Genomic DNA, 27875 nt, shown 5'->3' with positions numbered 1-27875 from the left:
GGGACATTGGAGTCAAGCATTAGACATCTTGTTTTTTCCATCAGAGATCTGTTTTTTCTCTCGCTACACCCGTTCGATTGAGGTGTGTAAGGAGTAGTCAGTCTTCTGTTTATACCATACTCTTTGAGGAGGTTGTCGAAAGATTTTGATCGGTACTCACCACCATTGTCTGTATGGAGGTTCTGTATCTTGGTTTTATGGAATAGTTCGACGTTCTTCTTATACTCCTTGAATTTTTCGATAACTTCACTTTTTTCTGACATGAAGTATACACAGCAGTATCTTGTGAAGTCGTCTATGAACGTGACGTAATACTTCGAACCGCCCAATGATTGATGCTCGAAAGGACCGCATACATCACTGTATATTATCTGTAGAGGCTCAGTAGAGATTATTTCACCATAGCTTTGAAATGGTAGAGTTGACATTTTACCTTTGATACAGGTTTCACATGGTTCAAGAGATTTTTCTTTGAAATCAAGTCCTCTTATCATCTCATTTCTTTGCATTAGTTTCAGGTCTCTCTCATTAGCATGACCTAATTTTTTATGCCACTTCATAATTTCGCTTTCTACTACAGGCGTGAAATTTGCTGTCTCCGTCGACTCTTCAAGTTCAAGGTAGTATAACCCATCTCTTTTCTTTGCTTTTAAGATTACACTTTCGTCTTCTAGTACACTAGCTTGATTCTTTTCAAATAAGACTTTAAAGCCATTATCTGTTATTTTGCTTACTGACATTAGATTATTTGTCAAGTCCGGAACGTAAAGCGTATTTTTTAAAATATATTCGTACTCATCAGCATGTAGTACCACTTTTCCTTTACCTTCTACATTTGCAGTATGCTTCTCTGACGCCAATCGTAATTTATCAGACACAGGGATTAGGTTTGTCAACAAATCTTCTTCTCCTGTCATGTGCGACGTACAGCCGCTGTCTAGATACCACGATCCATTTTTGAATTTTGACGTATCAGTACTTTCAGTTGTCAGACATACATTGAAGCTCTTTTGTTGATTTTTGTTTACGTTTTTCTTTTGTTTTATCTTCGACCAACAATCTTCCGTTGAATGCCCTTTTTTATTACAATTGCTGCACATTAAACTCTTTTTCTTTGCTTTCACGTAGAATGCCTCTGAAGTTTGGGACTTAGATTGCCTCCTTGCTTCATTTTCTTCGATTATTTTTACCTTAAGAGTTTCAGGGCTAGGCAAAGTATCTCTCGACTCAATCGCCGTTCTAAAGCTGTCGAAATTTGTAGGCAGACTGTACAACATCATTATGCTTAACAGCTCTGAGTTGATAGTGACTTTCATGTCTTCCAGTTTACCTACGACATCCATGAAGTTGTTGAGATGGTCTCTTACATCTTCTTGAGGTGACATTTTCTTCAAAACTAATTGTTTTAATAGGGTAGCTTTTTTGGCTGGTCCCGAGCTTTGATAGATGGATACTAATTTATCCCATACCTCTTTTGACGTGTTGCAACCTTTAATTTGCTTAAGTTCTGCTGGAGATATTAGCAGTAATAACTCAGACCTTGCTTTTCTATCTTCTTTTTCAAAAGCACTTTTTTCATCAGTAGTCGCGGTCTCCAATAACTTTTTTTCGCCGCTCGCGTATTCCCACAAGTCACTTCTTATTAAGATTGCTTGTGCTTGTAGGCACCATGTGTCGTAATTAGATTTCGTTAATGTTTCGATGTTACGAAAATTCGAACCCATTTTTCTTTTCTCACTTTTACACTTTTTTATTCTTCCATTTTATTTATCACTTTTATTTTTACTAACCACGCTCTGCTACCACTGATGGTGGAAAGCAGTGACGAAATAAAAGGAATATATTGATGCAATATTGATTAGGTTTATTCAGAGAGAAAATTAACACATGTTACACGATCGATATAATGACATCAAAATAGAAAACCATGTCAAGAAAACAAATTCAAATATTCCCGCGATCATAGACAATATGAACAGCCAGCACTTTCCAACATACATAACTATTAAATTTAACATCACGATTAATTACATATTAAATATTTTATTATATTATTAGTTATTACATTATATTTCATATAGTTACATTTTCATTCAGGAATTCTAGTACAGAGTAAAAAGCTTTTTGAATTAAATATGTTTTGAGTTGGGTTTTAAATGCACTTATATTACTGAGTTCTCGGATCTGATGAGGGATTTTGTTAAATATTTTTATTGCCATGGCAAAAGGACCAGAGCTAACCATCTTCAATTTGGTCTCAGGTAGAGCTAGTTTTTTTCTAGGTCGTAAAGAAGATCCGTGTGAGTATTCTGGAAATAATGGCAAGTTGTTTTTCACGAACATAGAAGCTTCTAAGATGTATATTGAAGGTAGAGTCAACATGTTTTGTTCTATAAAGTAGTGTTTGCAGCCTGTCATTTGATCCACATTAACTAATATTCTTAAGCAACGTTTTTGGAGTATAAACAGTTGTATAGTATCTGAACTGTTTCTCCATAAGACTATTCCATATTTTAGCCATGCGTATGCGTAAGCATAATAGGCACAAGTCGCTGTTTTTATATCGGTGCATTTTTTAATTTCATGTAAGGCATAGGTGAATCGACTTAATTTAAGGGCAATTTGATGGACATGTTCTTTCCAGTTTATTGTAGAATCAATATGAATACCCAAAAGCGCAGCGGAATCCACACATTCAAGTTTTGTATCTTTGAAGCAATAGTCTACATTCAAACTGTGTTTAAGAGTTTAGTTTTGGAGAAATTTATACTTAGGTTATGCTCGCTAAGCCAACTTACAAGGTTTGTGGAATAACGCATCGTATTATCGAGATAATGTCTATTGTGAGGCAATATCGTTTGTTTCTACTCAATTGGTTTTGATGTCATCATGTACTTGGCGCAAAACCTTTTAATTTCGGTTTCGCTTTAAAAAAACGGTTTTTATGATAACAGTTCGTGTCAAATTAACCGGTTTAGAACAATAAAAACAAGTTTCTTCCTGTGTCGGTGTCTAATACATGTCACACCACCAGGCCGACCGGCTGTTTCGTCACTCGTCGAATAAACCGGTTTTTTAGATTACAATGAAGCTCTTAAAACGTTCGTGATCTTGTAGAAGTTCGGAGGAAAACAGAAATAAACCGGTTTTACCGGTATTTTTAAAACCGGTTCCGACGTTTGGTTTTGACAACCGGTCTGGCCTAGTGGGTCCCTGCCTATGAATCCCGGCAAAGGCATTTATGTTTGTGATCAACACAGATATGTCAGATATTTGTTCCTGAGTAATCTTCTTTTCGTGTCGAGGTTCCTTTTTTTTATACGATGGAAGCCCAATAGGCAGCGGTGTTGACAGCCCTGGCTGTCGCGTCCCTCAGATCCAGCTCCGAGCAGTGATGCGGGCATGTGGGGCACGCCAGTAGATGTGCCATGGTTAGCGTTGCTGTGTCGCAGGTACATTGAGTCGAGGAGCTACGGAGCAATCCCCATTTGGCCATATTTTGCTTGCAGCAACCAACTTGGGACCTGAGCCTGTTTAAGGACTTCCAAATTGGCCAAGGTTCTTTATGGCCAGGCGGTAGTTGCTCCAAAGCCTGCACGTACACGTCTGGTGGAGGGCACCGGGTCTGCCACAGCAAGCGGCGCACATCGGCCGGCTCACCCTGCAGGGGGCTGGTGCTCCGCATAAAACTCCTTCGGCTTTTAAGACGAGCAGGTGGCGGGATGTGTCCATGCAGGGGGTGCCGCTGGTCGTTCTCCTGTTTGTGCGTTTCAATAGCGCAGGCTACCTCTCTGCGTATATCAGGGGGAGCCACTCCAGCTAATGGGTAAAGCTTGTTGAGCGGGGTCGGCTTGAGGCAGCCTGAGACGGCGCGGCGGTTACGAGGCCGGCGTGCGGGGACCGATGCCAGACTGGGCAGGCAAACTCTCCAGCAGAAAAGCACAGAGCTAGTCCGGTGGTACGCAAGGTGTGTGCGGTGGCGCCCCAGCTTGTTGAAGTTAGCCTACGCAGCAAGTTGTTTCGCGCACTAACTTTCATGCGTGTGTTAGAACAGTGCGCCCTGTAGGTTAGCGCTCTATAGCTTCCTGAGTAATGGTTGTTTTCTATGTATATAAGTATGTATTTATATATGCAACAAACAATGTGTGATGACCTCGTGCTCTTTGTAAGCGCATCATAAAGCGGGGTCCGTGTAGTCTGTGGAGTGTCGATAGCTATCATGCGTTTAATTATTGCATTCTCTTAGCCTGAAGCATGCAATTAATATAGCACTCATACGTAAGGGCCATGTCATAACACTTAGTTGAATGCCTGAACGTTGTATTGCGTCACAGAAACCTATCTAATCAGGAGCACAATTCTGATGGTGTCTTCCCATCTGTACCCGCCCCACGTGATCACCACCATACAAATGGGAATACACCATACTGATTTAATAATTTATTCACTCTGATTCATCATCAATATTTAAGAGCTATGCTCTTGTCGGTGGAGTAGTTTCCACTCTTCTCTTCGCTGGTCCAGCCTTTTAACTTTGTCGTATACGACAGGACAGAAACTTTATCTTTTATTTGGCTGAGATATGTGAGCCTGGGCCTTCCTCTTCGTCTTTCCCTTCAATCTTACCCTCCAGGATGTTTAAAAAGAATCTCTCGTGCTGTATCAGGTGGGCAACCATCTTGCCCCTTCTGTTAGCTATATTGTGTCTTACAAACAACACTTGAAATCGGTTCATAAAATCGGGTCCCTTTGTTTGACATAATTATTGAAAGTCATAATGTAATTATACGACCAGTTTGGCCTAGTGGATAGTGACCCTGCCTACGAAGCCGATGGTTCCGGGTTCAAATCCTGGTAAGGGCATTTATTCGTGTGATGAGCATGGATATTTGTTCCTGAGTCATGGGTGTTTTGTATGTATTTAAGTATTTATATATTATATATATCGTTGCCTACGTACCCTCAACACAAGCCTTATTGAGCTTACTGTAGGACTTAGTCAATTTGTGTAATAATGTTCTATAATATTTATTTATTATTTATTTATTTATACGCGTTTTCGTCTAGCAAAGAGAATTTTTTAAAGAAGGGGATTGTCTAAGTAAATTTTGTAGCTACAGTTTTACTGCCATCTTTCGACACATGATTATAACTTTTAGAACGCGATTTGACTTTGATCCTTATTCTAACATTGATGTGTTAATTTTCTTAAATATCAAAATGTGGCGCCATCTACTAGAGCATAGGCCAAAGATTATGGCGCCAATCGCTCCATACCTTGCACCATACCTCCAGATGCCACCATACCTTTAGCCTATTGATTCTTTTTGCCCCAATGTTAACGCAGTGTAAAAAAAACACTGTTTATAGAAAAATGTACGGCGTAACATCGAATTATAAAAATTAAATAAACGTAAGTTGAACTTACAGAAAAAAATAAAAACATTTGGTTAAAATCGGACAACAGGCTCCGGGCGCTGCCGGGGCGAAAAACCGGGACCAAACTAGCCAGATGATTGTAAAATATTGTGTGCTGGTACAAAACCCTCAGTGCGCGAGTACCACTCGCACTTGGCCGTAAAAAAAACATTACGAAAATCGCTCGTTCAATAATATATTCAAATGACAAACAACAATCTTAATGGTTACTATTTACGTTAATCCATAGATGACTCAGGACTGTCCTTTGATGTGAAATTACTTTAAATTGCCGTCATAACCATAATGTAATCTCGAACTAGCTGTCAAATCAAATCAAAACGTACATACGTCAACGTAATTCTATCAACCCCCTCTATAATAATTTATTAAAGGAAATGGTTACTAACACGACAAAGTTAACCTGAAAGTTGAGAAAATGTAGAACTCAAGCGGCGGCGTATAATTTCAAACCGGACGCGGTATAAGATTGCCTCTTACGGCTGCAAAATTAAGTTTGTATTTCGAAAGCCCTATAGAGAGTGTTATGAGGTTATTCAACCCTAATACTGGTTTGATTTAGAAGTATAATCTTTATGAGGTGTATATAAGGTTGGTTATTGAATAAGAGGAGGGTTTGAATTGATTCTAGGTAAGGTATTAGTTTTTTATTGATAAAGGAATGTTTTGTTGGGGTAGGGTTGGGTAGTTTCAGAATGAATTGAAAAAAAAGGTAAGACAGTTATAAATTTATAATGAAAGACTAGAAGGAAGCTTTTGGACCCGGGTACGTCCTTAAACTACGTCCAAAAGAGAGGTATGGGCATTGTGAATACCATCTTGCTTTGTGTGGTAGGGCACAGCCAGTGGATGTCATTCCAGATCTAGAGCAGAGCCCAACTGGGGAAGTACCTCCACCTTACAGAAAACCGCAGCCAAATAACACTAGACCCTACTCATAGTGTTGTGTTCCTGCCGGTGAGTAAGGTTGCCAGAGCTCAACGAGGGGGGGGCGGGTTTAGGGTCGGCAACGCGCATGTAACTCCTCTGGAGTTGCAGGCGTACATAGGCTATGGAGACTGCTTACCATCAGGCGGGCCGTATGCTTGTTTGCCACCGAAATAGTATTAAAAAAAAAAAAAAAAAGCACGTTCAATTTGAGTTTTGATGATTGATCAAGATTTCAAGATGATTTTCAAAGTGTTTCGTGTATATAAAGTTTTGGAATTTAACACTGACTCTCGCGTTTTGTTCATATTTAATGTCATCAATGAGTCTCACGCAATAAAATTATATTATTTTACCTTTCATTCGAAGTTTCAGCTAGCTTGCACTAGCGGTCACGAAAAACTTAAAAGAAAAAAAAATATAGATAAAGCCGGATAAGTGCGAGTCAGATTCGCCCACCGAGGATTCCATACTTTTTTAGTACCTATTTGTTGTTATAGCGATAACAAAAATACATCATCTGTGATAATTTTAACACGGACAGACGGACAGACAAACAGACGGACGGACAGCGAAGTCTTAGTAATAGGGTCCCGTTTTACCCTTTGATTACGGAACCCTAAAAAGGATTAAAGGTAAAATAATGAAATTTAATCGCGTTAGATCCATTGATAACATTACATATAATTTGTTGACAATAACAATATACATAATGGATATATACAGATGATTACTATAACTAGCTTATATCTAAAATAGGCCCTTGAGGCATTGTACCAAGGATGCTGGCGGCATTTCCTCGTTGTATCGCAATACTGATACGTTGTGCGAGGAAGCCGCCAGCTCGTCGGTCACCAGTTACAATTTGTTTAGTTTAATACATTTTGTCATAGAAAAATGAAACGAAATGAATACAAAAAAGTTGTAAATTATAATAATATACTTATTTTGGAGTGTTTTTTAAATCAGAATCAATAGTTTTATTTAAGATAAGATATTTTTTATGCCATAATAATTTAACAATTATGTCGGAAATATATTTAACCTACAAGTACTAAAATGAATATGTTAAATTAACAAAATATATTTTGACAGATGCTTTCGTGCCCAAAACGCTCTTTGAAATCACAGTTTACGGTTTGACACATAACTACATACACACGTAGAAGATACGAACTGTCAACTGACATTTGTCATTTGTTGTTTATCGCCTAACTGTCAACAGTGTCAATCCGAGAGTTGTGACGTCATCAGAATCTTCAATGACGTTTCGAGTTTGGTCACGTGACGTGTGCCAAAAGATATTTTACAGTACATATGGGGCTACTTTATAGCACTAGTGCAAGAAGTAGCATATTATGTTACTGTGTCGAACATTTAAAGGGCCATATGTACTGTAAAACTTTGTACAATACATGTGCGAATAGGTAATTCGCAACTCGTGTCGATTTAAAACACTCCCTTCGGTCGTGTTTTAATTTATCGCCACTCGTTTCGAATTTCCTATTTTTCGCACTTGTATCGTAATGTACTATTAAATTCAATATTTACAAAAATATGGTCATTACAGGTCCCCTAAAAGTAGTTTAACATGTTCTTATAATCCAAAAGATTTTATTGGGATACAATTCTGCCCTAAGATTTGTAGATGGAAACAACCCTATTCTATAAAACAATTATATTCTACACTCCTATGTACCATGGATCGCACGAAATAAGTGAATACCTACTGAACTATCCTATTAACGCACCACAAGACGTCAGACGTCAAACTTGATAAGTCGAGGAAATAACGTCTCCCGCATACAGGATGTCCCGAACAGGCGCCGTACATGTACAGGGTGCTCTCGGAAGCTTCGACGCGAACTGACAGGAACGCTTGTACATGTAGTGCAAGAATACAGGATGGATGGGGATCAGAATAGGTGGTAATTGTAAAAAAAAAACGAACTTATGAACGGTAACGCAACCGGTTTTAAAAATAGCGATATATAAGAATAAGATGAGCGCAGAATGTTTAAAAAAACTTAATATGCTTGTGATATTATATTAGTACTATTAGTAGTAGTTAGTATTTTCCTATGCATGTTTCAATCACTTAATCTATTAATGTATAGTTGTAGTTAAAATGTAGTGTAAAAAGCCTCGAACTGTTTGAGTGTTGTTGCACACCTGTTATTGGTGCATAGATATTATACGTGGCCACTATACATGTTACTTTGCTAGCTTTGTTTATGTACTGTTGGTGTGTCTTATAAAAAAAAAAAAAAGATTTTTTATTGTCACATATTACAGGTTCACTGTAAAACGAAATAAAAAATTACATAATAAAGAAGAAGAAAAAAGTTATAATATTTTATACATATGACATATGAACAACGTAGAAATATTGGGCAAGGGTTTCCAGTCTCAGCGTGTGCTGGACCGAGATGCCCGGCGCTGGTTTTCAGACCGGTCCCAGACTAGGACGGTCGGAGGATAGCATAATTACCAGGGGTCGGACAAAAAGTGCGGATGACGTAAAAATGACGTAATCTTGCACACAGGATGATGTTTGAGTTTGTATTTAAACTCCCGTGTGACATGTAGTAACAAAGTAGTATTAATGAAGTAACAAAATAATCGTAAATAAATCCATGGAATTAATAATACAGGTGGTAGGGTGATGTAGTGAATAAAATAAATTTCACGAAACTTGTTACCATAAGGTATAATTATTTGAAATTAGTTAGAACAAGTCTGTGGGATTGCCACAATATTCGAGTAAAGATGACATTTTAGAGCGTTTTCTTATACATTAGTAAATATAAATTTTAGCTAAATATAATCGTGAAGATACAATAGCTAAACAATAACGAAGTCAATTTATTGTTCATCTGATTGACAATGTGTCAGTCAAAAACGTACTTACTCATTTCAAGTGGCGATATCGTTTAATAAAGAGGTTGATAAATGATAAGTGATAATTGTTTATGAAAATCAAAAATACTATTTGAAATCATCCTATAAGTGGTTTGACGTCATCCGCACTGTTTGTCCGACCCCTGATAATTACCAATTACAATTATATCAGTTAACATCCGTGCTCGTAGTTAGGTACAAATACCGGTTTTTTTCGGTTTTCCTCCGAACTTTCATAAGAACGCAAACGTTTTAAGAACTTTTTTGTGATGTAAATAAACCGGTTTATTCAACGAGCAACAAGACGGCTGGCCTGGTGGTATGCCGAGTAAACAAAGACACCTACATAGGAAGAAACCGGTTCTTATTGTTTTAAACCGGTTAATCTGGCAAGAACTTAATGGTTAGCTCTCCTAAGAATAACGTTTTTACGAACCAAATCTAAGTTAAAAGGTTTTCGCCAAGTACATGATATCGGTTTGGAAATTTAACCGGTTTCCGAGCCTTGCTTATGAGTGTCATATGAATGTAATGATATACGTGTGTTAAATGTACACGCGTGTGTTATTAGTAATGTAATAATTTATATTTTAACACACTTGCTCAAAACGTCGTTTTTACTCCAACGATTTTTGGCTCATAATCCTAGATATTAAACACGCGTGCTTTTTAGGGTTCCGTAGCCAAATGGCAAAAAACGGAACCCTTATAGATTCGTCATGTCCGTCTGTCTGTCCGATTCTGTCACAGCCACTTTTTTCCGAAACTATAAAAGCTATACTGTTCAAACTTGGTAAGTAGATGTATTCTATGAACCGCATTATGATGTTCACACAAAAATAGAAAAAAAAACAATAAATTTTGGGGGTTCCCCATACTTAGAACTGAAACTCAAAAAATCTTTTTTCATCAAACTCATACGTGTGGGGTATCTATGGATAGGTCTTTAAAAATGATATTGAGGTTTCTAATATAATTTTTTTCTAAACTGAAAAGTTTGCGCGAGAGACACTTCCAAAGTGGTAAAAAGTGTGTCCCCCCCCCCGTAACTTCTAAAATAACAGAATGAAAAATCTAAAAAAAATATATGATATACATTGCCATGCAAACTTCCACCGAAAATTGGTTCGAACGAGATCTAGTAAGTAGTTTTTTTTTAATACGTCATAAAAATTTTAAAAAAAAATTTTTTTCATCAAACCCATACGTGTGGGGTATCTATGGATAGGTCTTCAAAAATGATATTTAGGTTTCTAATATCATTTTTTTCTAAACTGAATAGTTTGCGCGAGAGACACTTCCAAAGTGAAAAAAATGTGTGTCCCCCCCCCTGTAACTTCTAAAATAACAGAATGAAAAATCTAAAAAAAATATATGATATACATTGCCATGCAAACTTCCACCGAAAATTGGTTCGAACGAGATCTAGTAAGTAGTTTTTTTTTAATACGTCATAAAAATTAAAAAAAAAAAATTTTTTCATCAAACCCATACGTGTGGGGTATCTATGGATAGGTCTTCAAAAATGATATTTAGGTTTCTAATATAATTTTTTTCTAAACTGAATAGTTTGCGCGAGAGACACTTCCAAAGTGAAAAAATGTGTCCCCCCCCCCCTGTAACTTCTAAAATAACAGAATGAAAAATCTAAAAAAAATATATGATATACATTACCATGCAAACTTCCACCGAAAATTGGTTTGAACGAGATCTAGTGAATAGTTTTTTTTTAATACGTCAATAAATTAAAAAAAAAATTTTTTCATCAAACCCATACGTGTGGGGTATCTATGGATAGGTCTTCAAAAATGATATTTAGGTTCCTAACATCATTTTTTTCTAAACTGAATAGTTTGCGCGAGAGACAGTTCCAAAGTGGTAAAATGTGTGTCCAAAGTGGTAAAATGTTGAACAAGATCTAGCAAGTAGATTTTTTTTTAATACGTCTTAAATGGTACGGAACCCTTCATGCGCGAGTCCGACTCGCACTTGGCCGCTTTTTTATTCAGTATATTATAACACTCGTGCTTTTTCGTGCATTATATTATCCTACTGAGTTAAGAACGTAACTGATTGCTAATAATATGTATGGAAACGGAGCCTTCTTAAATTGGTCGAGTAGATTTTACAACGTGGACTGGCGGGAGCCGGCGCCCCGCCACCCCTCGCCAGGCAGTATGACAGATGCAGGTCTGCATACTAACCGATTTAACAATTAAAATTTGATTAATATGAAAGTTTATTTTTTCCTCGCAAGCGTGTTGAAAAACGTCGTATGAAACGCATGTGCTATGGTCATTTCATATTGCGCGCTCGCTTGCACGCGCACAATATCACCTCGTGTGTAATGACCAACTTAACACACTTGTACCACAATATACTAGTATTTGTACCTAGTGATACAGACAGTGCTTATAACGATGGTGTCACACTTTAATTGATTGATTTTCGGTAATGTTCTTAAAAGTATTCATATTTTATTCCATTAATTTAATGGATTTTTGATGTAAGACATCGTACTGAAATAAATATTGACATTTATCAACATAATCTACATTGACAATCTCATTCTAATACATAATAATATAAATATAGTTACCAAACTACGTCCCACTGCTGCTGGCCACTGGTGTCGTATTCTTTCTTCTTTCTTTTCTTTTCTATTGTATTGTATTCTGATTGTTATAACAAGTTGTAAAGGACCTTGAGCAAAATTAGGTCAGAAACAGAGTTGAGAATAAGGTCATTAGATAGGTATTTCTATGAACTTCATTTCGTTATATGGACACCAAGCGGAATTCCATTGCAGAACTGAGATATTTGTATTTTAGACCAAATGTCACCACCCTTATTACTAAGGCAATAGAGTCCACCGCCGGGTGCTAGTTTTTCTTACGAAAGCGACTGTCATCTGACGTTTCAACCCAGAGAGTAAACTAGGCCTTATTGGGATTAGTCCGGTTTCCTTCACCGAAAAGCTACTCATAAGATATTTCGTACATAAGTTCCGAAAAACTCATTGGTACGAGCTGGGGTTTGAACCCGCGACCTCCGGATTGCTAGTCGCACGCTCTTACCGCTAAGCCACCAGCGCTTTTGATTTACCTATACGTCATTTGTAAATATATATATATATATATATATATATATATATATATATATATATATATATATATTTTTTTTTTAATTCCACAAGATACATTCCAGTCGCTTTTCGGTGAAGGAAAACATCGTGAGGAATAAAGCCTAGTTTACCCTCTGGGTTGGAAGGCCAGATAGCAGTGGCTTTCGTAAAAACTAGTGCCGTCCCCCAATTAGTTGCCAAGCTGACCCCTGGCTCCCATGAGCCGCGGAAAAATGCCGGGACAACGCGAGGAAGAAGATATTTTTAATTCACCTGTCACAATTATTAAAATGACCTGTATTCTCGTGCCAACAAAACCCATAAGTTTAGATAAGTTCTCATTTAGATATCGTTTGTATGTCGTATAATTGAATTTTGCCGAAGTTGTAGAACAGGGCACAATAATAGATAGAAATGGGTGGTTTTAAAATGAAAAACAGGTAGATGTATCAATCAATAGCAAGTACATTTTTATGACTAAAAATGTGTATAAAATGTTTCAAATTATTTATTAGTTTTTAATATTGTGATGTTAGTACACGCGTTTTCCATTGTTTGTAGGTAATGAACCTTATTGTATAATCTGTTTCTTTGGCAACTTTTCACTAAATCGAATCTAAATTCGGTAGAAATTAAGTAATGTTCCGTCACAATGTATTGAGAATTGCTAACAATTGTACCATTTTGAAAAATAGGTAGATTTCAGGGGAGAGAGGTAGATAGGTAGAACGCGGGCAAAACAGGTAGATCTACCAAAAAGTTGGTAGATGTGACAACACTGGACCGAAGAATCTCCCATGAGCCGCGGCAAAAATGACGGGACAACGCGAGGAAGAAGATATTTTTAATTCACCTGTCACATTTATTAAAATGACCTGTATTCTCGTGCCAACAAAACCTCACGCATTCTAACGGCCCGATTCGAAGAAAGACATACAATAACGATAAGTTTATAAATAAATAAATAAATAAAATCTTTATTGCTTTAAACCTTACATTACAATTCATATTGTAAAATTTTGTAGGTAAGACAGGTGTATTAGGTTTGTAACACATTTAGGTAGTGGGGTTGAGCCTCTGCCTCCCGAACTAGGTCTAAGCCTGTGACTCGGGAGTCAGCGATTCCTCCTTGATTTGGTAACAATGGTATCAGCAATAGAAATCCGTAGACTGGAAAAAAGGTAAATGACAAAGATTGTAACTAATTAAAGCCAACTAATGCAGATATGTGTAAGTATGTGTTAAAGTCGTGGTGGTGTGGATCAGGTATGTGCATGTGTATGTGTGTGTGGTGTGAGTGTGTGTGTGTGTGTGTGGAGTTTAGATAAGTTCTCATTTAGATATCCTTTGTATGTCGAATAATTGACAGAAGCAGCTCGATTCGGGCAACCAATGTCACTTTGACGTTAGAAATATCGTAGATAGATCTTACTGGGATCACAGCGGAATCGACATAAACGTCAATTTTGACATGTTGTTTAGGTATCGATCTTTTAAAGATCTTTAACGTGTTTTAATCATTCTTTGAATCGGGCCGTTAGACATGTCGTTTACTTATCGATCTTTTAAAGATCTTACCAAGATCTTAAACGTGTCTTAAACATTCTTCGAATCGGACCGTAACTGCGCCAGCACGAGACTTCCTTAAGCCGTATTACAGATATTCCGTACCCGCTTCAAAGACGGGACACATTTAACCGGCACCCTGTATTCCAGCCACGTAGCAAAACCGTAGCACGGCTACGCCGTAGCGCCGCTACGGAGCTACGTTATTTCTTGAGCGCGGCTTTTAAGTTAATTTATATTACATTTAAGAGTATCCGATTGTCTGCCTGTATTTAATCAATTGTTTTTCACCAACTTTAAGGGGATTTAAGGGAAGGATAATGGACGACCGATTCTCCGTACAAACGTAGTCCCCTTTTTCCTCCCTGGATATTGACTTTATGGAAAAAGAAGAATCCGTTTTGGCGTTTGGTCGTGGCAGAATTAAAGAGAAAAACAACTTTAATTTTATTTATTTATGTTACTTATAGATTTTTATTTAATTATTTTAAATCGATATTATATAAAGATATTTTGTGTGTCGTCCTGAAATGTATGTACGCCTGAAAAGGTAGAGTTTGGTGTAACAATTTTAGCTTAATATGTAACCCATTCTCCACATGCATTTATAAATTAATTCATTTATTTAATAATTTAATAATCTTAAGATGTACCCGCTTTAACACTTGTGAGTGCGCCCTCAAATTTGTTTACCGAACAATTTTCATTTTCCCCACAAAGGGCTTTCATCTGAAAGTAAAAGTTTAATAAGAAAACACGTTTTATAAATTCCTATATTGTCATGTTTCTAGGCATTCGCGGTTTCATGAGAATGCCCTTCGGACTGTCGCCTGCCCCGTATTAAGGACAACTCAGATTAGACCGTTCTGTATGGCTAAGATGGTCGGCTCTTTATCATTTGTCACCATACCTGTCCCGTTCTAACAAGTATGTAAGTGCGAAAGTGACGGGCATAGTGACAAGTGATAAAAATAGAACCATGATGCCGCCGCTGGGGCCGAGCCGGTATCCAACACTTCATTTTGTACAGAAAACATCACGTGATCACCGATCACCCGTCATAGAAAAACGAAGTGTCGGACGCCGGCCCACGGTGCGTAAATGCATTCGCCCACTCCGTGAACACATCCGTACATTAACGTGAGACACTTCATTCGGTTCTTGTCTGTTTTAATTTTTTTGTCTTTTAATTATTTATATAAGAATTCAAGCCTTGGCGACCCTCTACATCTCTAAGGATAATTTAATATATATTTTTATATTTTATCTCTGACACTTAGAGACTTATACATCTCTAAATAATTTTAGTATTTTATGGTTTTATTTTTTTATCATAGTTTTTTTTTTTGTGTAATTTGACATTTAGAGACAGTATACATCTCTAATAAAGTATTTATTATTTCATAGATTCGATATTTGTAATTGTTTTTTTTTTTTAATTTATTGTTTGTAAAAATGGACATGTAAAAGTGCCCCTGTGGCCTATTTGCTGAATAAATGTTTGATATTTGATAATTGAACAAAAAAAGAACGGGCTGGCCTAACGTTAAGTCTGGTACACTCTAAAATTATAAGGCCGCTAAACACAAAGAATTTCGTACATTAAATAATAATAATAATAAATAAATATTATAGGACATTATTACACAAATTGACTAAGTCCCACAGTAAGCTCAATAAGGCTTGTGTTGAGGTTGGACATAGGAACACTGTGATAAAATAACGCAACTATTGTGTTTGGGGTTTTTTGAAGTGTCTCGATGAGTATTCGTTGCCTATGGAAAAAAGGACAGTCAGTGATAAAAGCTTGTAAAAAAAATGAAATTTTTGCCAAAATCTTATTATTAAAAAACTGCTGCCTGAAAATGGTTTAAAAATAGGCAAATCACAAAGCCTAACCATTTTCACGTTAACCCACCTCGCTCTTAATATTAAAATTTCCTACCCTTTTTATAAGATACGAAAGGGCTTTAATGTATATTTAATGGCACCTAATAACAGGTGGTAAAAGACGTAATTATCCCACGGTGCCATTTATATTAAATGCTATTTAATTTTGAATTATATCCTTTAAGCAGGCGAGGTTGTGGCGTTTTCTTTAAGCAACACTGGACGCTTTCCCTGGGTTTTATAATAATTTTCCAGGTTGTCTTAGGGTTCCGTGTTCGTAGAACTGGAAACATATTACCAGAGACTAGTAAATATTCAAGACGAACAAATTCTGTACAACACCGCGTTCCTTGCGTGCCTTTTTACAAAAGAGAATTGTGTATAGAGGCGATTTCGACACAGGATTAAAACTCTTAGAATGCCATATGGCTATTTAAACCATGTTCTTTCACTTATATGTAACATTATCTATGAAATATCAAATATCAAACATTTATTCAGCAAATAGGCCACAGGGGCACTTTTACATGTCCATTTTTACAAACAATAAATTAAAAAAAAACAATTACAAATATCGAATCTATGAAATAATAAATACTTTATTAGAGATGTATACTGTCTCTAAATGTCAAATTACACAAAAAAAAACTATGATAAAAAAATAAAACCATAAAATACTAAAATTCTTTAGAGATGTATAAGTCTCTAAGTGTCAGAGATAAAATATAAAAATATATATTAAATTATCCTTAGAGATGTAGAGGGTCGCCAAGGCTTGAATTCTTATATAAATAATTAAAAGACAAAAAAATTAAAACAGACAAGAACCGAATGAAGTGTCTCACGTTAATGTCACTCAAAAGTAAAGTTACATACTTTAACATAACCTGTACCCCGTGTAAGCTTAAACAGACCGGTCTCCACAAACAGCACCCGTTCACGAGTATGACGTGTATCTCAGCCATCGCCTCCCTCAACCTTCATTCGGGAAAGTGGCGACCCGATCAACGACGCCACCGTAAGTAAAGACTTTTAAGCGAGCATGACATGTTCAAGCTGCCGGGTTGTATTAATATAAATATAATTAAAAAAAAATGTGAGATACAACATTTGTGCTTGTAAGTTACATTAAAGACGGCATAGCGCCACATAAACGCGACTACATATTATTCATAAGGAGGAAAAGGGACCTTATTGTCGGTGGCGCTTACGCCATTATCAACGATAGTCCCATATTATAAACAACGCCGCGCTACGCAGTATATATATATATATAGTCCTCCTCATCGTTTTCGATGACGGCGACCCCAAATAAACACATTATGGACGTTGTCTAGCATGAGCCCTAATGTGGCTGGCCAGGCCGAACTTGCTCTTAAATACTCTATTGCACGCGTGACAATAAAGTTGGCCAGCTGCGTTGAACGTGTACACGTAGGAGGGCTTAGGTCTCTCTTTCCGTAACTGGCGTTTCATGTCTAGGCTAGTGAGGCGGTTATCTTCGAATGTTTTGACACCGTTATGAATGGTAGAACGCCAAGAAGACCTCCTTCCAGCAAGCTCCTCCCAATGCTCAGGGTCGATGGCGCAAGCGCTCAGATGCCCTATAAGCTATGCTTGCAGCGCAGGGTAGGGTTACGCAGTGCGGCGTAACTGGCGTGGCGTAGTGCCATCGACAATAAGGTCCCTTTTCCTAGATAATGTCACATATGTGTTTGATATGATAATATGTGTTAAATATCAAACGGTTTCGCCACCTACTCGAGTAAGGTAGAAATACTAGTGCTCGACGCTGCACTAGTCACCGACATGGGCACTTTATTTCATGGAAATATAGGTTAAATTTGAACAACGAAGATTTTTCTGTACCGTAAAACTACCCAACTCTAGTCCAATACTGCAACTATGGTCCACAAGTTCAAAAGGAAATTAAGTATCTACACCAATGTTTCTTTTGGTTTACTCCTAGTTTTACCTTCCATTTATAAACATACTTTGCCTTAGAACTACAAAAATATAGTAAAATACACACCTGAACGAGAAAAATTGAGTTTATTTTTGGACCATAGTTGGGAGCTTTGGACTATAGTTGGGTGGTTTTACGGTATTCGAACTTAATCCTTGTCACTTTGACATAAAGTGCCCATGTCGAGTACTAGTGCAGCGTCGAGCACTAGTACTTCTACCTTATAGGGCAAAGGTTTATCGCCATCTATTCAAGCATGTTTTTCTCTTAATTTTTGGCACATTTATACACTTACCCCCTTATTCATAAACGTGTACTAAAGTTACGATGCCGCTAATCATCATTTGTCCCTTTCCATCATACCAATACGTCGGAAAGGGACAAACGATGATCAGCGGCATTGTAACTTTAGTACACGTTTATGAATAAGGGGGTTGGACTTTATTTATCATACACGGAGTTATATATCTTTGTTTTTACTATTTTTCCATTTCAGGTTTATACGTATATAAACCATATAGTTGGACTCGCCCTTCGAGGGTTCCGTACTTTTTAGTATTTGTTGTTATAGCGGCAACAGAAATACATAACTGTGAAAATTTCAACTGTCTAGCTATCACGGTTCATGAGTGACTGTGACCGCCTGGTGACAGACGGACAGACAGATGGACGGACAGCGGGGTCTTAGTAATAGGGTCCTTTGGGTATGAAACCCTAAAAAACAATTATTCCAAGTATTATGAAAAATAATAGTTGCCTGAGGATGAAAGTAATACTCTTTTATTTTAATTTAATGTGAAATAAAACAAATAATAATATTTGTTATGGCGAATGGCGAATTTAGGGTACATATTTGGAATTAAAGTTTTAGCGAAAATTTTGAAATTTGAGAAATATCCGAGTCAACAAACAAGTATACTATCCAAATTTACAAAACCATTTGCCTCTTTCAATGCTACTGAGAGGGGCAAAAGGTGCTTCTTGAATCAACCTTTCAGCTCCCAGGAACCCTATTTTACCCATGATAACCCATAAAGAAGGGTTCCCATTTTCAGCCGATGTTTGTTTAACCTCATCCTATTTGAGGTCGAAAATACACGATCACGCCAACCTTCGTGATCTATTTAGATTGCAAACTGACCCTCGGTACCTTGAGGCCTATTCTGTCTCTACAATTTGAATAAATAAGATAAGTAAATATAATATAATATAAATTAAATTTCATTTAAAAATGTCCATAATAAAACAATCATATACACCTAAATAGTACTTGAATAATGTAAAAATACAAATATGGTTGAGTATTCTAACTCAACAGAATACAAAATAAAATATAGCTGTATCTATACAATACAATACAATACAAATATACTTTATTGCACACCTCAATACAGAAACAGTACAAATAATACAACACATAAAGAATAGGTAAACAACAGGCGGTCTTATCGCTAAAAAATCTATAATATTTATTTTATTTTATATTTTACATCAAAACAAATTTCCACGAAATAAATACATAAAAATAAATAAATATTTAGAGACAATCTTACATAAATTGACCTAGAAGCAAAGCTTGTACTATGGGTACTAGTCGACGACATACATACGTATATAGATAAATACATACTTATATACATAGAAAACACCCATTACTTAAGAAAAATATCTGTGTTCATCACACAAATACCAAGTTTTCACAAAATAAATAAATTAATTTTTGTTATTGGTCTAAAATGTCTAACAGCAAATTTAAGGTACCGTAAATCCACCCAACTATAGTCCAAAGCTCCCAACTATGGTCCACAAATAAACTCAATTTTTCTCGTTCAGGTGTGTATTTTACTATATTTTTGTAGTTCTAAGGCAAAGTATGTTTATAAATGGAAGGTAAAACTAGGAGTAAACCAAAAGGAACATTGGTTTAGATACTTAATTTCCTTTTGAACTTCGGGACCATAGTTTGTATTGGACTATAGTTGGGTAGTTTTACGGTACGTATTTTCAATAAACTGCAATATTAATGAGGTTATTTGAGACATGACTACAAACCATATCCAATTGTAAAAACAGAATTGGCATACTTTACTACCAACAAAGCATGTTACCCAGAATATTTTGAACTCTACATACGAAACAATTTTACATAATTGAAGATCTAAATAAAACCGGTTTAGGTGATGCGGTAGGTAATCGATTGAGAAGAACAAAGAGTTATGTGAACCAATTTAAAATAATAAGATGGTACATGCTCGTACTCTCCCGCGAAAGATGAATTTGATATTTACAGGTTTACCAATTCAGCAAAATTCGTGAACAATTTGTGATGTTCTTGGTTAGTTTTTTTTTTTTTAAAATACTACGTCGGTGGCAAACAAGCATACGGCCCGCCTGATGGTAAGCAGTCTCCGTAGCCTATATACGCCTGCAACTCCAGAGGAGTTACATGCGCGTTGCCGACCCTAAACCCGCCCCCCTCGTTGAGCACTGGCAACCTTACTCACCCGCAGGAACACAACACTATGAGTAGGATCTAGTGTTATTTGGCTGCTGTTTTCTGTAAGGTGGAGGTACTTCCCCAGTTGGGCTCTGCTCTAGATCTGGAATGACATCCACTGGCTGTGCCCTACCACACAAAGCGAGATGACATTCACAATGCCCATACCTCTCTTTTGGACGTAGTTTAAGGACGTACCCGGGTCCGGTACAGGTTACGTAAAGGATAGTTTCGTATCATATCAAATATAAGGCCAGCGCCAGCTTTTTCGTGTAAAATTAGTTAAAACAAGGCTCAAAACCGGTTTACAAAATAATCCGAACTTTTATAAGAATGCGAACGATTGAACGAGATTTTGTTGTATCTTTATACGAATAACCTGACAATACAATTTTATTTAAAAAAAATAAATAAAACTTTATTCAAACATTTTTACAATTTGCTTGTCAAAAATTATTCTTGTGATCATATATTTGATATGATTTTATAGATATTTTGTAAGACCCAGGCGCGGATACAAGGGGGGGGCCATAGGGGCAATGGCCCCCCCTAAAACCCTGGCTCTCACATTACTAAATTGAGTAAAATTTTTTTTACCTTATTTTCTGTGCAAAAATATATGATTTTCTCAAAATGGCCCCCCCTAAGCCAAATCTTGTATCCGCGCCTGGTAAGACCTAAAGTTTCTTGGAGAAAATTTATCATTAACATTAACTGTATCGACTTCTGGAATATAAAAAGCAAGTGGTTATTATGTGGAATTTTCAGTCGGTTCGAGTCCCGGGCCTACAAGTAAATAAAAAAAATTAATACAAATTTATTTCTTTAACATTTGTCACCATGCCTATCACGTTCTAACAAGTATGTGTACTGCCTATGTGTTATTTATGTATGCCTAGGTACTAATTATTGTAAAATAGCACCAAAAAAGTTCGCGACATCGACAGCTTGTAAAGAAGTCAATTCATTAGGATATCCTCACAATATAATATTTACAAAGTTGAACAAGCGCCGACCCTTAAATTAAGCACCCTTCCGCCAGAGTGACATATTGATACTTTATTTTTGAAGAAAAGCTAACTTTTACCCTTCCCCTTTTGAAAACCTAAATAAGCGCTCAAGTTCCAAGTGCGTTTAAGATAGGTACTCCTGACAAACTTTTTACTTAAAACTTGGTATCAGTTTGAACCATTCAGAATGTATAAAACCTTCAGCGCCACTTGCACCATCTCAACCCGGGGTTAACCGGTTAAACCTGTGGTTACCATGGTTACCAGTACAATTAGACACTGGGTTAACGGTTTAACCGGCTAACTCTGTGATATCTTGCACCATCCCGATGGTGCAAGTGTATGTAAAACATCTTCTCGCTCTAATTTCTGTTCTGGTTTTAGATAAGTTCTCATTTAGATATCGTTTTTATGTCGTATAATTCACAGCGGAATCAAAATAAACGTCAATTTTGACACGTCGTTTAGTTATTGATTTTTTAAAGATCTTTCCAAGATCTTAAACGTGTCTTAATTATTCTTTGAATCGGGCCGTAATACTCATCGAGACAATTCTAAAAAGTCCAAACACAATTAGGTTTCGTTGTGTCATCACAGAGTTTCCACCGAGTATGGCCACCTCCTGTCTCCATCATCAGATCAGCTCAACAGTACCATAATATTGCATTGTTACTCAACTCACATATGTATGCAAATTTATAGCTCAATCGGAAACCGGGAAATTGGTCATATTTAGCTTCCATGATTTGACACTAACAAAAAAATATACATACTAACAGGGCAAGTTAAATAAAAGCTTGGAATATGACTATCATAATGACACTTCGGCTTTCTATGCTATCAAAGTCGTTGCAAAATTAGCTTAGAATGTAGTTCAATAACGAAACGTCTAACAAAACAATAAAATGATTATAATTATAATAATATATAATAAGAGTTACAGAGAATTCATTGGAGTCTAACAGTGTAGGTAGCAACATGTCCGCATGTTACCAAACTTATCGCTAAGCAGCGATCTCTTCCAAACCGATTCTCTTCAGATAGCGAAACGGCGAACATATGCGTACGGGTGCTGCAAAACAAAAAAATAATAATTGGAAATGTGAAAAACAATTAGGCCAAAAATAATAATAAAATACATAAACTACAACTATACAATACATTATACACTACACAAATTACTACATACAATTTATAAATAAAAATATATATTTCAGGCATCCATAACAATCGTGAGTTATAAGGAGAGCACAAAAGGTTTAAGATATAGATAAATAATGTGAAAATGAGTGTGTGTGTCTGTAAATTATGTGATTATCTGGAAATAGACGGTACAGATAAAGAGCTAAGCCCTAAATCATGAACACTGATATCCGATTACGTAGAGCCAGTCAGTAATGGTAGGAAATGTAGGAATTACTAAACCACTTTTGTACACATTGCTCCCTTATAGTACGAGAGACTGATTAAAAAAATTAATTTCATCTAAAGCCCCCTCCAGACTACGCGCGTGAATCGCGGCGCGACTTCGCGGAGCGAACATACCGCGACGTTGACCTAGACTCCACACTCGCACAACTTCACGGCGATTTCGCAGTTTGGTTCGGGGCAAGATGGCGCCGAAGCGTCAGCTGATCGGATTTAGTTTGCGGCAAGGCACTGATTCAAACTGGGAACTGTCAAATTGATTTTTGGTTGATCAAGTTCGCACCCAATATAATCTAGTAGCCGCCATAGAAGTTTCAGATTAACCGACTCGCGAGCGAATCGCGGCGCGAAGCGATCGCGATTGTGGAGTCTTGCAAGTTCGCTCTTCGCGTCTCCTTTGACGCGGGCCAAATACCGACAAAAAACGGGGAATAAGGCGCGAAGGCGTGAAGAATCTGTGAAATCGACGCGAGGGCCCTCCACACTCGCGATCGCGGCTTCGCGCCTCGATTCGCGCACGAGTGTAGAGGGCCCTTAATAACCGACCGGTCTGGTGGGTTTTGAATGTTTCACGGTTAGTTTCACTAGACTTAAATCGACCGGGACAACCACAATACAAAACACAACAACAACACAAAAAACAACAACAACAATATAAAAGGTAATCACGGTTTATATCTTGCTCGATTTAAGCCTAGTGCCCTTACCGGGATTCGAACCCGGGACCATCGGCTTCATAGGCAGGGCACCCACTAAGCCAGACAGGTCGTCTTTTCAGTTATACCTACATATTCACCCCTCAGATGGTCAGTCATAACAAAATCACTCTGTGTACTCGATATGAAACAACCTTTTTGCGTCGGCTCCCGGTCTACGCGCTTTACTTAAAACTGTTACATAAATCATGAGTCTTTACCGGTTCATAGAAGCCTTCCATGCGAACTGAAATTGCGGTTATTACGTACTCATATTTACTGTACGCCTTACGAACAGAGCAAACATAGTTTTGATAATATTATCCTTTTAGGGCCACTTGCACCATGTCACTCACCCGGAATTAACCGGTTAAACCGTTAACTCAGTGTTAAATTGTACTGGTAAACAAGGTAACTTTAGGATTAACCGGTTAACTCCGGATTAGTGATTTGTATAAGGACCACTTGCCGCATCCCACTAAGACGGGGTTACCAGTTAAACCGTTAACCCAGTATTAAATTGTACTGGTAACCACGGTAACTTTATGATTAACCGGTTAACCCCACTTCTACGATCCCCCGAACCCGGGGTTAACCGGTTAAATCGTTTACCCATTGTTAAATTATACTGGTAATCATGGTAACTCCAGGTTGAACCGGTTAACCCCGGGTTAGTGATTGGTATAAGTAGCCTTTAGTGTGTTATTACAACTTGCCATAATACTTTAAGTATAACTACACCACAGACCAAAAGTATGGAAACAAGCTTAAAATAAGACTACAAAAAGCTGTGATTTAAAGTTGTTAATTTTTCAAAAGAAAGTAAATGATACTATTTTTTCTGAAAACTCCGAGATAGTCTTTCTTCCTAGCGTTGTCCCGGCATATTGCCACGGCTCAAGGGAGCCTGGGGTCCGCTTTGACAACTAATCCCAAGATTTGGCGTAGGCACTAGTTTTAACGAAGGTGACTGCCATCTGTCCTTCCAATCCAGAGGGTAAAACTAGGCCTTGTTGGGATTAGTCCGGTTTCCTCACGATGTTTACCTTCACCGAAAAGCGACTGGTAAATATGAAATAACATTTCGTACATAAGTTCCGAAAAACTCATTGGTACGAACCCGCGACCTCCGGATTGCAAGTCGCACGCTCTTACCGCTAGGCCACCAGCGCTTCCTCCGAACTTCGAGAAACTCCGAGATAGTATTAAACTAATTTAACGCTTTTAACCTCAAGTGTTTTTAGTCGCGCGACAGGTATACTTAAATAGCTTTGACTATTAATAGATACTATTAAATATTAACTATCCGCATGGATTTCGATTGCTATTAGAAATTTCTAATAAAAATGTAGCATTTATCCATCTCCAGGGCTTTTTCATGCCAAATTTTATTAAAGCCACTTCGGTAGTCATGTTGTGAAAAGATGACAGACAAATGGACGATATTTTCGTTTATACGAGTATTAATATAAATATATGTAATTTGTGCTTTAATTCTTCTGCACGCGGTACGGTATAAGCTGACTGATCAATACAAAAGAAACATATAATATATATACATTTTTTTTTGCCGAACCAGTTTTTGATTTTTTTTTTTAATGGCGTAGTCATGGTACGTCGTCTCTAAACAAATAGCCGTATCGATATCATAAGATATTCCTTGTGAGACATGTTTACAGAGTGATTTGTGAAAAATTCAGATATTTTAGAACGCTGGTTTAGCGGGTATTTCAAGTATATATATATTAAGTATAAGGGAAATTAATCATTTAGGATGTTTAAATGTAAATTGAAAACGTTTCTATTAAACAAATTAAATTACCACCACAATAAGCTATAAGATGTACCGTACTTACTTATTAATCAACTAGGCAATAAGCTAACCCATCTGTATTTAAGGGAGTTCCCTCTGCCAATAAACTGTCTAGGAGTTTGGCAGAAGAAAACAAAATTATAAAAGCAGGGTTTTTACCAGAATAAATGATTATTTTATTTATTTTTTATTATTTCAAGTCTTAAAAACCCATATGACATCCGAGCTCAACGAGGGTTCGGAGTGTTAGGGTCGACAACGCATGTAACTCAGGGAGGTGCAGGCATACATAGGCTACGGAGACTGCTTACCAACAGGCGGGCCGTATGCTTGTTTGCCACTGACGCAGTATAAAATAAATTGAAAATATAAAAATAATAATTGGTGAACTAGCAAACATTGCCCTGGGGGATGAAATCCATCCATTTAAACTCGCACTGTTCGATAAGAAAGACTTTCGTGAATTAAGTTTGCCTTAGTAATATAAAATACTAAAGTATGTCAAATCATTTTCATTAGTACAAAAAGCGGCAAATTTTAAAATGTAAGCGCTAAGGGCATCCGTAGATAATTTAAAATTCTCGCCTTTATCTATTGACAAAATTGTTCGACCGGCTAGACATATTGTATTCTTACAATATATTGATATTGCAAAAATACCGAAAAGAATAATAATAAGGAGGAAATCATTAGTTGAAAAACTAAAATAATAGTTCACGTAATATACGCTAGCCTTTCATAAAATGAAAACGCTATTTTATAAAAAAAATTAGTCTGTTAACGAGAGCGGGAAAACCAACAAAAACGTATTTCCCTTCATCAGCACTTCCTCCTTCCGCCCTAAGGAGTCTGCTCAGCAAAATAACTCCTTACCAATCTTAATAACCTCACAAAACCAACCTTTCGACTTTCTCTAATTACCACAGACAATATTATTCTAATCCTTACCTCAAACCAGCTGACGAAGACGAAAAAACAACAAAAAATCCCAAAAATCGCGTTACGCCATCTTTAATTTCCACTCTTAAAGAAATCACGTAAAACTAAATGAAAAAACTTGTAAAAAATTGTTTAAAATACGACAAAAATAACTGTTTATTAATCAAGATTGTATATGTATAGTTTTTTAATTAAAATTCAATGATATTTATATTTGAGTGTGCCGCGAGCGCGCGTTACCCGGTCCGAGTCGGGGTTGCAACTGGCTCGATAACGTAGTTCTACGGTGGGAGGGGGTGGAAAGGGATGGAAGATTACGTTTTCACGGGCACACTAATTTGCCAAGGCTGGTGATCTTTTGACATATATTCAAGGTGTTTTCTGTTTCGGGGGGGGCGGAAATTTGATGATTTGACATCTAGATAGTGTGGATACATTTATTCAGTTTTGAATGTATGACATATATACAGCTTGACATAATTCAAGTATTTATTTACAATAATTTGACGACCGGTTTGGCCTAGTCCTTTAGGCGGGGCAAGACGGGTTCGTATTAAACCAGTTGAGTTTTAGGCCAAAATCTGAGTAAGTATGACTCTAATGTTGCCAGTTTCTATTTAATTCTGATTCTGAGTAAGTTCGATAATGTATAGAGCATTTTATTAGTTATCCAAGTTCCTAAGATGTCAGGTTATTAAGATCTCAAATTCCTAGCTCTTCAGATTCTCATAATGCCGGATTCTGAGTAGGTCAGAAAATCACATAACCATTGTGACATTGTCATTAAGAACTATCTATTAATTACTTTATCATATTTAATCTTAAAGTGGCCAGTATCTCAGATATCTGCTGATTGTACCTGGCCTTTTCGAAATTAAATATACATAAAATCTGTCCTAATAAGAAAGCGTTATTTCCAGAATTCATCATTAAAAGAATCTGCTTAATATTTTAATCGAATCGTTGCTAATCGGATGAGATAAGAAACTGCATAAATCCGATCCCAACTTATTACCAATCAGACGTATTACTGTCATGTCACGGGACCATATACGAATCTGACCTACTCAGAAATTGTTTTAAAAAGAAAGTGACTTCTATATCATAAGTCGTATGTCGATATTGTTTTGTTCAGAAAGATACCTATGGCGAATCTGGCCTCTACAGAGTCGGGCTTACTCAGATTCGGGCCCAAAAACGAAACTGTCTCAATACGAATCTGCCCTGGCCCGCCTAAAGGGGCCTAGTGGGTAGTGACCCTGCCTACGAAGCTGATGGTCCCGGGTTCAAATCCTGGTAAGGGCATTTATTCGTGTGATGAGCATGGATATTTGTTCCTGAGTGTTTTCTATGTATTTAAGTATTTATATATTATATATATCGTTGTCTAAGTACCCTCAACACAAGCCTTATTGAGCTTACTGTGGGACGTAGTCAATTTGTGTAATAATGTCGTATAATATTTATTTATTTATTATTATTTATACATAATGGATATATACAGAGCATTAGCTTAAATCTAAAATAGGTCTTTCAGGCATTGTACCAAGGATGCCGGCGGCATTTCCTCGTTGTATCTCAATATGCGAGGAAGCCGCCAGTGACCTTTTATACTCGTATTGTTTTTGAGCTCTCGATATTTCGATGTAGTTACATGCATCTTGTTCACAGTTATTTAAG

General features: G+C 37.0%; 1 long non-coding RNA gene across 1 annotated transcript in view; it reads right to left on the bottom strand.

Annotated features, from left to right (window-relative positions):
- Positions 1–26691, bottom strand: part of LOC133532714 (uncharacterized) — a 39968-nt gene extending 13277 nt beyond the window's left edge. The window contains exon 1 of the long non-coding RNA XR_009801742.1: positions 26205–26691. This is a non-coding gene — a long non-coding RNA (uncharacterized LOC133532714). The remainder of the gene's footprint in view (positions 1–26204) is intronic.
- Positions 26692–27875: the final 1184 nt, after the last annotated feature.

This window comes from Cydia pomonella, chromosome 27 (genome assembly GCF_033807575.1).
Source record: "Cydia pomonella isolate Wapato2018A chromosome 27, ilCydPomo1, whole genome shotgun sequence".
Lineage (NCBI taxonomy): Eukaryota > Metazoa > Arthropoda > Insecta > Lepidoptera > Tortricidae > Cydia > Cydia pomonella.
This window is presented reverse-complemented; position numbering and strand designations above follow the sequence as displayed.